This window comes from Callorhinchus milii, unplaced genomic scaffold (genome assembly GCF_018977255.1).
Source record: "Callorhinchus milii isolate IMCB2004 unplaced genomic scaffold, IMCB_Cmil_1.0 Scaffold1, whole genome shotgun sequence".
Classification (NCBI taxonomy): Eukaryota; Metazoa; Chordata; class Chondrichthyes; order Chimaeriformes; family Callorhinchidae; genus Callorhinchus; species Callorhinchus milii.
Genome location: NW_024704742.1, coordinates 135,406,885 through 135,419,532, shown reverse-complemented (window position 1 = coordinate 135,419,532; position 12,648 = coordinate 135,406,885). Strand labels below are relative to the sequence as shown.

General features: G+C 44.3%; 1 protein-coding gene across 1 annotated transcript in view; it reads right to left on the bottom strand.

The window, feature by feature from the left end:
• LOC103184855 (transcription factor 4) overlaps positions 1-12,648 on the bottom strand; it is a gene marked incomplete at its 5' end in the record, with an annotated part of 199,320 nt that overhangs the window by 183,956 nt on the left and 2,716 nt on the right.

The window sequence follows — 12,648 nt, the reverse complement described above, 5'->3', positions numbered from 1 at the left end:
ATATAAAGAGAGACACAGAGACACAGAGTGTGAAAAAGAGATAGTGAGATATATACATATACACACACATACATAATGTATATATGTATATATAGTCACACATGAGTGAGATACATACAGAGGGATAGTGAGGGACAGACAGACAGAGAGAGAGAGAGAAAGAATGAGCGAAAGAGACAGAAAGAGAGACAGAGGGGGCAAAAGAGAGACAGGAAGAGAAAGAGACAGAAAGAGAGACACACAGAGAGAGGGAGAGAGGGGTGGGTGGGGTGAAAGAGGCACAGAGATAAATGAGATATAGAGACGAGAGAGTCAGAGAGATAGAGATAGACAGACGTAGTGACAAAGATGCAGACAGACAGAAACAGAAGAGAAAAAGATAATAATAATCCTTGCATTTGATACAGCGCCTTATCACGTCTTCAAGACATCTCAAAGCGCTTCACAGAATATACTGTATATTTTCTGGGTGAAATGCGGCAGCCAATGGTGTACAGCAGTGTCCCACAAACAGTCGTGGATTGAAGTTGACAAAATTATTAATTATTTTTGAAACTAACTGCATGTTGAGTAAAAGGCAAGAATGCACAGAAACACACACAGACATACACACACAGAAACACACACACACACACATAGGCACACACAAAACAGCCCAACCCTCATCATGGCATCTCCCCGCCTGAGGAAAGGTTTGCGAGTCCCTGATGTATTGTTCCGGAGATAACTCCCAGAGAAGCATATTGCAAACGATCCCGGGAAAAAAATAAAAAGTTGCAAATGTTCTGGTGATTGCAGCTAAATCATTCCTCGACGCAGCTTTAGCCAAACAAATACGGCGGAGTGTAGCACTATTTGGCACTTTTAATGGACTTAAATGTTCACAGAAGCACAAACAAAACCCTTAACACCAGCAGCCATCTCAGACGCTCGCAATAACCAGCGGAAAATTGAATCTCCTGCTGGGTTTACCTTGGGCCTTCCTGATGTTAATAGACTGGTTAAGCAAACCGTAACCCCAGACTGTTAGGAAACTACTGGGTAGAAATTCTTCCCCCCCCATATATTGGGTTGGGAACAGGAGAGGGGTGGAGGACAGGGAGTGGTGGGGTTAGGAGGTTGAAGAGGAGGGTCTTGAGATGGGCCTTGAAGGAGGCAAGGGAGGGGGCGAGGAGAAGGGACTGGGAGATGGGAGTTCCAATGGGTGTGGGCAGAAAGCCTGACTGCCAATTTTCTAAGCTGGTCATTCACTTGATTTTTTGCTTGTAGACATTGCTGTACGTAAATTAGCTGCCGCTTTCACCGGCAAAATACACAGTCACTCCACTTTTAGATTATATCCTGTGAAGCGCTTTGAGATGACCACCTGACGTGAAAGACGCTGCATCAAATGCAAGGATTATTATTTTTATTATTGTTATTATTATTACTGTTGCTATTTCAAAGCCTCTAGAGATCTGACAAACTCTTAAATGGAGTCTTCAATTCAGAGACATGTTTTTTTCTTTATTAATATAGGAATCGTTCAACATAAATTACAACACAGTGCACGCTTACACAGTGCTTTTCACAAGGGGGAGAATAGCCTCGGAAGTGTTTCATGGGATTTGTCTATAAAATCTGGCGACTCGTGTATTTTGTAGGCGAACCCGGCAACCAATTCGCACGCAGGAAAGTCCCACACACAGCCATGAAGAGAATGTCCAATTTTATCTGGTGGAATTATCGGTCGGGTTAGAAACTCCCTTCTCTTCCCCCCGCGCCCCCCGGAATAGTGCAGATCTTTAACATCCACCTGGACAGGAACAAGACAGGGCCTCAGTTTTAATGTCTCGTCTAAAGGTCGCCACATACATACACACACAAAATGCATTGCGTTGTTGAGTTTCTTATAAGAGACTGAGGAAAAAATGGCTTCCAAGTTAAGTCTCTGTACAACAATTTGCCAAATCTGCCTCAATCTTTCTTAATCCTGTTTAATGTTTTATCATAAAGTCTCTTCTGAAGGAAGGGCTTTCAAAACCGGTGACACCCTCCCTCGCTTGCCCAGTCGTTCGGTTCACATTAGTTCAAACCAACCCTCTTAATAACAATAGGGGTCATCAGCATTGTGGATCTGCTCTGACCTGCCTTGAGGTCCTGGGCTGCAAAGCACCTGGTGTTGTTGTCACAGGGACCAGAACATCACTCAGCAGGTTCAGCTGCGACCTGAGTGGAGCGTGTCGCTGCTGTGTAGTTTGGGGAATGATCGCTGGGGAATCGGGGCTGGTAATGGCATCCTGTTTATCTTGTTTATTTCTGCCCCCCCCACTGTTTGCACATGGTGAGTGACAAGTCAAACCAACTCCCCCTTTGGGACTCTTTTTCATCTTTTCCCCCCTTGGCAAGTTCTATCACGTGCAAATGAGTGCGAGAATGCCTCCTGTTTATACTCTACATAGTGTTCACAAAGTCCTGTTACCCTGCGTGTGTTTTTTTTTACACACACACACTCTCTCTCACAATGAATGATTATTTTCTGTTGCAGAGTCCAACAATACCAGTAACTTCCTCCTCACTGACTCCATCCATGTTACGGATGATGTTGGCATCGAACATGGCAACGGATCATTATCTGCCATGAAAATAATGGCCTTCACACCAATCTTCTGGATGTCCAACAGTTAATGATAATATAACCATAATCCTTGCATTTGATATAGCGCCCTATCACATCATTGAGACGTCTCAAAATGCTTCACAGAATATACCATAAAGTGAATTGACTGTATATTTTGTGGGCGAAACCGGCAGCCAATTGCGCACAGCAGTGTCCCACAAACAGTCGTGGATTGAAGTGACCGAATTACTATTTTAGCTTTATTTTTGATGGGATTATTACTCCAGGATAGTGATCCGCCAATCGACTAACAACCGGGTTCCTACTTACTTCTAGGTAAACAGAGGCGTATGGAGTAAAGAAACTTGCCTAAAGTTTCGCCCTGCCCAGGAATCGAACCCGGGTCCTCGCTTGCGAGGCGAGTGCTCTGACCACTGAGCTACAGGACCCAACAAGGTCAGTCGTAATATATGGGAACCTCATTTAAAAGATTCATCCATTGAAATGAGAATAGAACCAACACTCGATGTCATGGCTCCTTGCTTTATCCTTGTGTGTCAGCCTCGCTCATTTGGTAGCGATCTCGCCTCCAAGTCAGAAGGCCCCCAACCCCTACATCAAGACTCTGAGTCCACAAGTCTACGCTGACACTATCAAACACAAGGAGGACTGTAGGTTCAAGCCCACAGACTAGACTGTCTTGTCAATGGAAAGGGGTTACATTGTTAGAGGCATATTCTTCGGATGAACACATTAAACTGAGGTCCCTTCTATGTCTCCTCTAACCACCCATGCCGTTTGTATCCAAACATGCAGTCACTACACCCGACAGCAATTATGCTTCAGGACATTTCAATATATATTAGTACCTTCCTATATAAACACACACAATACAATTTACACTTTATATGAAGAATCATCACAGTAATCCTTGCATTTGGTACAGCAACTTATCACATCGTCAAGACGTCTCAAAGTGCCAAATTTTATCTTGAAGTGTAATGACTGTATATTTTGTTGGGAGGATGCCTCAATTATATAATTTTGATTTATATCAGCCCCCCTTTCACGTCAGGAGGATGTCCCAAAGCAATACTTAAACAGCACTGGCTGGGCACCTGAAGCTGATATAATATTATATTATTAGATTAATAAAATGTTTTGGTTATTATTTATAAACCATGTCATTTTTAATCGAAATATTTGCGCTCAGGGAAATATTTAACACCATTGCTCAGTTGTTGTGAGAGGCACAAGGTGTCCTGGCCAACAATCCTCCACGACTGTTTGTGGGACACAGCTGTGTGCAATTGCCTGCCCCATTTCGCCCACAAATATAGTCACTGCACTTTACAGTATATTCTGTGAAGCGCTTTGAGACGTCTCGACAACGTGATAAGGCGCTATATCAAATGTAAGGATTATTGTTATTATTATATTATCATTTCCTGCAAAGTGTGGGGCGGTTGTGTATTTTCTGGGGGTTTACTGTGGTCAGCAAATTCTTCACAGCAGTTTTGGCCTTACTTTTACCCAATCAGTTTGTTTCAATAATAAGGCATGCATTTGCTTTGACACTCTCCGCCTTGCTCTCCTCCCCCCCCGCCACATCCCCTCGCTTTCTCTCTCGCTCTCACTCTCTGCCCCTCAACTCTCTCTGCCCCTCAACTCTCTCTGCCCTCCCTTGCTCACTCCCCCGCTCGCTCGTTCTCTCCCTCCACACCCCCATCCCACTATCTCCCTTTCTCTCGGTGCTATAATTCAATCAGAGAGTGGTCCAGTGAAGAAAAAGAATGCAAATTCCTACTAACTACTTTACAGAACCCCTGATCTTTGCTGTGTTGAGCTTGGAGCTCCCACTTTCACACAAATACTCGTTGAGAATACAGACTGGAGTCGATGCACTAAAACCAAGAGCTGTGCGTGCTTGCTTGTGTGTGTATATGTGTGTGTGGTGTGTTTTACAGCTCGTTCCAGCTCCCCTCTCCACGCATACATACACACACTTTACAATATAATCTGCAAAGCACTTTGAGACGTCCTCCCGATGTGAAGACGCTATAACAAGAGGGAGGATTATTACTAGGTTTATTATTTTGTTTCGCCTACAAAATGTACAGTCACTGCACTTGACAGTATATCCTGTGAAGCGCTTTGAGACGTCTCAGTGACGTGATAAGGCATTATTATTGAGAGTGTGTATAGTTATCTACGTGCGGTTGTTCCCTGCTTCCCATTTTACACGCCATGAGCGCGAGAGTGAGCGAAAGAGCGATCGAAAGAGCGAGCGAGCGATCGAAAGAGCGAGCGAGCGATCGAAAGAGCGAGCGAGCGATCGAAAGAGCGAGCGAAAGAGAAGGAATGAGCAAGAGCGAAAGAAAGAGAGACACAGCAAGCGAGAGAGAGAGAGAGTGAAAGGGAGTGAGAGCGCGAGAGAGAAAGCGAGTGAGAGAGAAAAAGTGAGAGAAAGAGAGAGCGAAAGAGAAAGCAGGGGGACTGGAGGTGGTTGGGGGGGGGGTTTGGGGGAAGGCGGACGGAATGCAGACATGATTAATGGTCTTTCTCAATATCAGGGGTTAGCCAAGAAGCTGTCACAGAATCATTCTCACCAGCCAAAAGACAGGCGAGCACTGTTACTGGTAAATTCAGGAATCAAGCATAAGGGCTTCCCTACACAGGGCGCACATCTTATTGAAATGCCAGCAGGCGGGCAAGCTAGATCCCTCCCTCCCACCCGCACAACACTTCCCGCCCCCCCCCCCACCCCACCCCTGCACCCTCCCAGGCGCCCCCACCCCCTGTCCACACAAGACATTTGTAATAGCAAAAATCTATTCATCACAACACTTACAGACACAAAACTGTTAGGAATTTTCCCAACTATTTCTATACGTGTGGTGTGTATGTGGTGCGTGTGTGTCTGGTGTGTGTGTGTGTGTGTGTGTGGTGTTTGTGTCTATGGTGTGTGTGTGTGTGTGTGGGTACGTGGTGTGCGTTTGTACGTGGAGATAAAGTTGGCAAAATCGACTCAATGTTGGGACAATTATCCTTCGGAGAAGGTTTTCTTTCCCCGCCTGCGTGATTAGGTGTTAAACTGGAATGTTAAAACGCCTTCGGGCAAGTAATGTCAGAGCAGTGCGAGCGTGTGCACGCATGCACGCTCACTTGCGCTCACTTGCTCTCTCTCACTCTCTTTCTCTCTTTCTCTCTATCACATAAGCACACCCCCAACCCAGCCCGTACTTGAGATGCACACAAAAAAAAATCCCAATGACCCAATCTGCCAGCCTGGGCTGCAACGCTTGTAACTTGACCAGCAATCAAGAGACCGAAAGGCAGAGAGACATTTCACTCACTGCAATTACCCGGCTTAAATTTTACGTTTCAGACTCCAGCAGCTTCCCCAACGCACACTCTGGGGTCATCCCCCCCCCCTACACCGCACTCCACACACACATACACACACACACACAAGCCTTGGCTCCTGCCAACCTGCGCCTAATACTCTCTGGAATTAATAAACAGGATGTGTCCCTCCAGGGAGAGAGAGAGAGAGAGAGAGAGAGAGAGAGCGCATTCCATTCCAACCATCTATCTCTGGGATTTCCATGAGGCAGAGATTGCTCAGCTTGGTTTGGAGACTCTTAAGCAACGGTGATGGGTTTCCGCGTGTGTCAGACACTCGGCTGAGCAAAATATAAATATATATTTATATATAATTCAGGATATACATAGTATATATACTGGACATCCACCAAAGGCACTAATATATATATATATATACAATATATATATACTCCTGACATGAAAGGCAATATATAAATATAATTTGTTGTATATTCTTAAAATATATATAAATAATATTACAGTTTAAGAAGCTAATGCTACATATTAAGAAGCTCCCTGGTGTGTAATAAGCTTCATCGCTTACGAAAAAAATGTTAAGTGGAATTATTTAATTTAAAACAAAATTGGCCGGCCATCCAACTCCGCCACCGGGGATCACTGTAGACATTACTGGAAAGTTCAAGTTTATAATGTGATGTGTAAAACTGATATTGTAAATTTGACATAACTTGCTCCTTTTTCCTTTCCACGCGTCCGTTCTGCAGGCGAAGCGCGGGCAGACAACTGACGCGCAGCAATGTCCCTCAATCAGCTGATTTGACGGTGTGTGTGTTGGTTGGGGAGGGAATTAGAAATGCCAGATGACAAATTCAGAAAACAAATAAAAGCAGAAATGTTTCCAGTCAATTGTTAACAAAAATAGGGCGGGAGTGGAGGTCCGGAAACATATTAATTAAACATATCAACATCATCGACCGCACTATTCCACTTCAGACTGCACTTTTTTTTTTAAAAAGCAGCAATTAATTAAGCATGTTGACGGGTTTTTGCATGTGTCAGACACCCAGCTGACCCAAAAAAATTAGCAGCAACTTTTTTGCTAACTGCACTCTCCCCCCAACTGCAACGGTTCCCCTCCTGTAGTACCGCTCTCCCCTCTCTGCCCCCATTCTCCGGAACGCCATCAGTCCGACTCCCTCGCTATCTTCCCTCAGTTCATTCCAGGTCCTTCTCAATACCCTCCTCTTTTGACTGCGTTTTCCGTCATCTCTCCCCACTCCTCTCGCCCCCTCCCCCAGCACCACCCCCTTCTGCTCCCACCCCCAGTTCGGGCACCGAGCCAAGATTGTTACAAGCCTCCCGGCGTGAAAGGCACTGTTTAAATGTCAATCTGTGTATTTTTTGGTTGCAGTAATGTCACGGATCTACTTTCACGTGTTACTAATCGCTCCGAGATGCTATCCATGTTATAGGGCGCTGCATAAATAATAATAATCTTTGCATTTAATATAGCGCCTTTTCATGTCGTTGAGACGGCTCAAAGCGCTTCACAGGATATACTGTAGAGTGACTGTGTGGGTGAAAAGCGGACAGCCAATCTGCGTACAGCAGTGTCCCACCAACAGTCATGGAGCGAGGGACCAATTTTATTTGGGGGATTTGTTGGCTAAATGCAACTTCTTGTTGTTATTCATTCACCCTTCAGCAAAAGTGCAATTAAGCCGTATCGAGTGGGTACAAATAATTTCCCCCTCCTTTGAACAAATTCCCCCTCCTCTCCCTCGAAACCCCCGCGCCAAAAAAAAATGATTAGAGGCGGCAGGGGAGGAAGGGGGAGAGCCGAGGGCGAGAGAGAGAGAAAGAGGGGGAGAGAAAAGAAAAAAAAGCCCACAACGTTTCGACAGCAAACAAGTTCAGTCACTTAACAAGAACTAAATTTGTTTCCCTTCCCCATCACTCTCCTTCACCTCCTCTCTCCCCCTCCCTTTCTTTATTCAGCTCTACTCGAAAGACAAGGCGTCACTCAGTGCCAGGGAGCAGCCGGAAAATCTACCACAGTCGCACAGACATCTCTATCGTTCGAGGAACGTGGCAATCATAGCGAAAAATGCAGGAAAGTAGGGGCGGGGAGCGCGGGGGAGTGGGAAGGAGGAAAAGTAGGTGGAAAGGGCAGAGAATTCGGGGGGTGGGGGAAAGGGAATAAGAGCGCCTGAGCTTATTTTGTTTTCCAACCGTGCCTTTTCTGCAAAACAAAACGCTGGCTCCGAGCTTCCTGACCCGCTCCCGAATGGAATTTGCTTAATGCAAAGGCGACGACGGTTTTTAATGGCGAAAAAAAAAAAAAAAAACTGGGCGGAAAGAGAGCTTCTAAACAAAAGAAACGTACACAAATTTTACATTTCCCCCCCCCCCCCCCCTTCAAATCGTTAACGATAACAGTAAATAGTAATCCTTGCTCACGGAGCAGAGCCTTTTGTCGTCAGGAGGACGTCTCAAAGCGCTTCGCGGGGTTTGTTGTGAAAAGGACGTCCTCCTGACGTGAAAGGCGCCCCATCTAAACCCAATTTGCTGTCGTCGTCGTTTGCTGTAAGTAATAACAGTCCTTGCGTTTGACGCAGCACTTTCTCGCGTGGATGAGATGGCTCAAAGCGCTTCGCAGGATACAGTGTAAAGTGAATTCGCTGTGTATTTTATGGGCGTTTTTTTTTTCGTGGGCGAGCGCGGCAGACAATTTTGCCCACGGCCGCAGTCCCGCAAGACAGCCGCGAAGTCAGTGACTGAATTTTATTCTTCACCGTAAATTAGCACCGAAGGTCACGGCAAATACCCCACCCCCCCCCCCCCCGCTCCTTTATGAAGGGGCACTATTGTTGCCCAGCGCAGTAAATTTGCTTCGCTTCCCGTGACAAAAGGCAGAGTTACAGCCCCCCCAAAAAATGGTGCGTGCCCTCCGAACGCTGTTCAGTAAGTGCAACGGCTGGTTCAACAGCGGGCTGACAAATTAAAACGTTCTCTTGCAGTATAATACTAATAATAATCCTTGCGTCTGATACAGCACCTTATCACTTCACTGACTGTGGATTTTGTGGGCGAAACACGGCACCTAATTTTGCGCACAGCAGCGTCCCGCACAAGCACTCGTGGATTGAGTGAGCAAATTATTATTATTTCTCTTTTTTCGAAGGAATTATTACCCCCCGGAAAGCGATCCGCCAATCGGGGTCTGACAAACTGCTGGTTAAACAGAGGCGTGTGTGTGTGTGTGTGTTTGTGTGTGTGGGGAGTAAGGAAAGTTGCCTAAGGTTTTGTTCTGCCTGGGAATCGAACTCTTGCTTGCGAGGCGAGTGCTCTAACCTCCAGGACTCTATGTCTGGGGAGAGATGCCAATTATTATAATAATAATAATCTTTACGCTTGATACAGCGCCTTTCATGTGGGAGCGCTTCACAGAATATTGTAGCGTTGTGACTGTACATTATATAGGTAAATACAAGGATTATTGTTATTATTGCAAAGAAAGGGAAGGTCATCCTAGCATTTGATATAGCGCCTTATCACGTCATCGAGACGCCTCAAAGTGCTTCACAGGCTGTACTGTAAAACGGATTTGACCGCGTTTGTCGTGGGAGAAATATCATGATTTAATGTAGACCAAAATAAAACATTTGCACCCGATGCAGAGGAAGGCAGATTTATTTTAATGAAACTTTAATTTCACACAAGAGGGAGGGGTTGGGGAGGGGGGGGGGGGAAGCCTTCTGCCCACAAAAGAAATATTTTAGATGTACTTCATCCACTCCCTCCCTTCCTCCCTCCCTCCCCAAAGAGGTGTCTGTCTGTCATCAGGTGTGAATTATATTCTTTTGTTTTTAATTCTTCCTTCAAAACAATTCGCTGGTAGCTTTCGACTCTTGCAGCGGCAATATAAAGACAATGTGGCACAAACCACGATCAAACCGATTACGTTCATGCGCGGGGAAGCTGGTGAGAGGTGGGGGGGTGTGGGCGCGGAGGGGGTGGGATGCAATTCAATCGAAGCGCAGGACCACACTACACGCAGGAATTTTTCTCTTCACCTGCCCGCCTCGATTTTGTCCGAGAGAGAAAACTCTGCTCCCGTCAGCGTTTTTCGCCTGCAAGCCAAACACAGGCAAATGTGGCAGGATGGACCTGCTGATCAGCAGCACCTAAGAATTATTAATTGCAGCCCTTGAGCTGCAGATGACCTGCTCAGACAATCAAGGTGAAGCATATTGGCCTAGCGTTACTCCAAGTTACTCTCCGTCTCACTCCCATTCTGCGGGGTTTCTTCTACTTGAACACAAGCGATTCCGCGCTCTCACTCAATGATAACAGCCCTCAAAGACTATCCAACAACCCACCCGTTGCTGACTCGTGAAATATTAACGACTAACAAATATATATAAGAATTTATATATGTGTTAAAAAAAAACCACACACAGCATTCCCTATACCCGTGCGCACCTCAAATATCCTCTCCGTTCCTCACAGCCAAGTAATTGGCTTGTGATTTTGGAATAAATGTCTCACAAATTTAAAAAACAAATGGTGCTCTCTCTCTCTCTCTCTCTCTCGTTTGCTTTCTCTCGCTCTACAAACAGATGGCTGACTGCAAACTTTTTTTTTGTCCAACAAAAAAAAAATCAAAATGTTTGCACACAAGAGTGACACAATAAAATTGCAAAGACGTTTCCTCACGCACAACCAAATTACCGCAGTCAGGTAATTAAATCACCGAAGCAAAGGAGGCCTCTGTCATGACATAGGATTCTGTGTGCGCGCGCGTGTGCTATTTTAGACGTTATTTTTAAAAAAATGTATTGAAAAAGAAAACAAAAATGAGAGAGAAAACAAAAAGGAGAGAGAGTGAGAAAAGGAGAGAGAGGAAGAAAGAAATTAAAACTTGTAATGCATAGGACGCTGATTTGAAGGAAATCGAATGTAAAAGCCTAAATAAAATTCTGCATTAGAGTCTGCCATCCCACTCCCTCCCCCGCACATATAATGCTGCATTTGTGTATATACAACCGTGGTGAACAAAATAGAGATGCGAGGGGGTGGGGGTGGTGGGGCGGGGGGTTAGATAGACAGGGGTCAAAAGACTTTGAAGTTCCTGTCACCATCTGAATATAATAAAAATTAATAATAATCCTTGCATTTGATATAGCCCCTTATCACGTCATTGAGGCGTCTCAAAAATGCTTCACACTAATATGTTGTAAGGTGGATTGACTGTATATTTTGTGGGTGAAACGCAGCAGCCAATTGCGCACAGCAGTGTCCCACCAAACAGTCGTGGATTGAGTGACCAAATTATTTATTCTTTTGTTTTGAAGGGATTATTACCCGTGGAAAGCAATCCACCAATCGACCAACAACCGGGTTCCTATTTACCGCTAGGTAAACAGAGGCGTGTGGAGTAACATATTAATAGTCACTGAATTTCCCACAAATGGACTCTGGCTAATTTATCTCAAGTGCTTGCCTGCATGTTCCACCTTCAAGGCAGGCTTCGAGTTTACCTGTTAGTCACGCACGAAAATGATCCCTCTCTTTTTTTTATAAAAAAACATAAAGAAATAGTAATCAAAAGATATCCTGCACCCGCGAAAAAAAATTATTTTTACAAAATATACTTTTTTTAAATGATTTGGATGAATAATTCGTTGGGGGCTGCAATTGTTCCTGTAATTTTGACAGCCAACATGTCATGTATAGTGGTGAGAGGGAAATGCCTTTGGTTACAATACAGACCTCACTGATATTATCTCAGTATCCAGCTCAATTATCTGGCATCAAAGCAGCAGTAGATAGAAAAATAAATAGATAGATTGGACAAGATAAGACAGATAATTGATTCCAAACTTTTAACAAATTCATGCGAACACACCACTCCAATGTACAATCCGTCAAAGGGACAAAAAAAAATTCCTTTGTAAGATTTTCATCTCGTGTGTTCAAATACACCAGGCAAAAACCTGAAGACCTTGCTCTGGGATTCTCAACGCTTCGCATTTAAACCAAACGACATTTACATTTACTTCTCAGTGTTACTTGCAACTAGCAGCTGTCTGTGTGTGTGTGTGTGTGTGTCTCAAAAAAATCGAGAGAATCGATTCAGCAAAGGGTTTAATATATCTGAATAAGATTCCACCTCCTATGGAGTTCTTCTCAAGTAACCACGAAACCACTTTTGTAAAACAAAAAGGTAAGAAACGGTACTTATCAAAGCTTTTAAAGCGTGGAGTTTATGTACTGTAATTACATTTGAATCAATCAGGCCAAAGCCTTGTACAATCTGCCTGCTTGCATCTATCTGTCTGCCTACAGGTGCACTGAGCAAGTTATTTTAACACTCTGAAGACATGATATAATAGCATCACAGTACAGCGTCCAATCTTTCTCTAAATATTATATACAATATACACACACACACACACACAACACGCAGACATGCTTTACTGTGGGAAACTAACAGAAAAGGTGAAGGAATGATATATTGCATGTCTAGCTATATATTAAAGCACATTTTCACACATAGTATTTATTCTAGACTTGAATGCAATTGCAAGGACTTAAAATTTGTCCACATTTAACATGTCTATATTTATATACAAGTAGAAAATTAAATAGCAAATTATTTCTCCCCCCCCCCCTTTACGCACACCCTTTCTGGGTAA